This window comes from Cucurbita maxima, unplaced genomic scaffold (genome assembly GCF_002738345.1).
Source record: "Cucurbita maxima cultivar Rimu unplaced genomic scaffold, Cmax_1.0 Cma_Scf06519, whole genome shotgun sequence".
NCBI classification, from domain to species: Eukaryota; Viridiplantae; Streptophyta; class Magnoliopsida; order Cucurbitales; family Cucurbitaceae; genus Cucurbita; species Cucurbita maxima.
The window spans coordinates 1-817 of NW_019278535.1; the positions used below are offsets into that span (position 1 = coordinate 1).

At 56.2% G+C, this 817-nt stretch overlaps 1 non-coding gene across 1 annotated transcript; it reads right to left on the reverse strand.

Moving 5' to 3' along the window:
• Window positions 1–199: 199 nt before the first annotated feature.
• Window positions 200–355, reverse strand: LOC111476215. Its single transcript, XR_002716976.1, has one exon. It is a non-coding gene; the product is annotated as a 5.8S ribosomal RNA (ribosomal RNA).
• Between the last annotated feature and the right edge of the window lie 462 nt (window positions 356–817).

The window sequence follows — 817 nt, forward strand, 5'->3', positions numbered from 1 at the left end:
GCCCACCAACAGGAGGCGCGCAAGCTGAGATCGAGACGCGGTACCGAGGTTGAATCAACCACCGTAGCGTCACGACAACAGATGCCGAGGACTCGATTTTAAGCCATCCGTGCGACGGCGCACACGGCAGGCCAACATGTGCCCCCGCCAGTGCAACAAACCCAAGCGGTTGTTGTTGCATGTGGGGGGCAGCGATGCGTGACGCCCAGGCAGACGTGCCCTCGGCCAGAAGGCTCCGGGCGCAACTTGCGTTCAAAGACTCGGTGGTTCGCGGGATCCTGCAATTCACACCAAGTATCGCATTTCGCTACGTTCTTCATCGATGCGAGAGCCGAGATATCCGTTGCCGAGAGTCGTTGTGAATAAGTAATACGACAAGAATGCTTTGCCCCCCGCACACCGAGATCGGGGCAAGGGGAAAGCTTATTCGTTTCAGATCCTTGGCGCGACTTGCGCCGGTTTTGGTTTGGGCATCAGGGGGCGCACGAATGCTCCCCCCGACACAAAAAGGTTCGTAAACACGTTCGCGGGTCGTTTGGTGTTTAGGCATCGACAATGATCCTTCCGCAGGTTCACCTACGGAAACCTTGTTACGACTTCTCCTTCCTCTAAATGATAAGGTTCAGTTGACTTCTCGCGACGTCGCAGGCAGCGAACCGCCCACGTCGCCACGATCCGAACACTTCACCAGACCATTCAATCGGTAGGAGCGACGGGCGTTGTGTACAAAGGGCAGGGACGTAGTCAACGCGAGCTGATGACTCGCGCTTACTAGGAATTCCTCGTTGAAGACCAACAATTGCAATGATCTATCCCC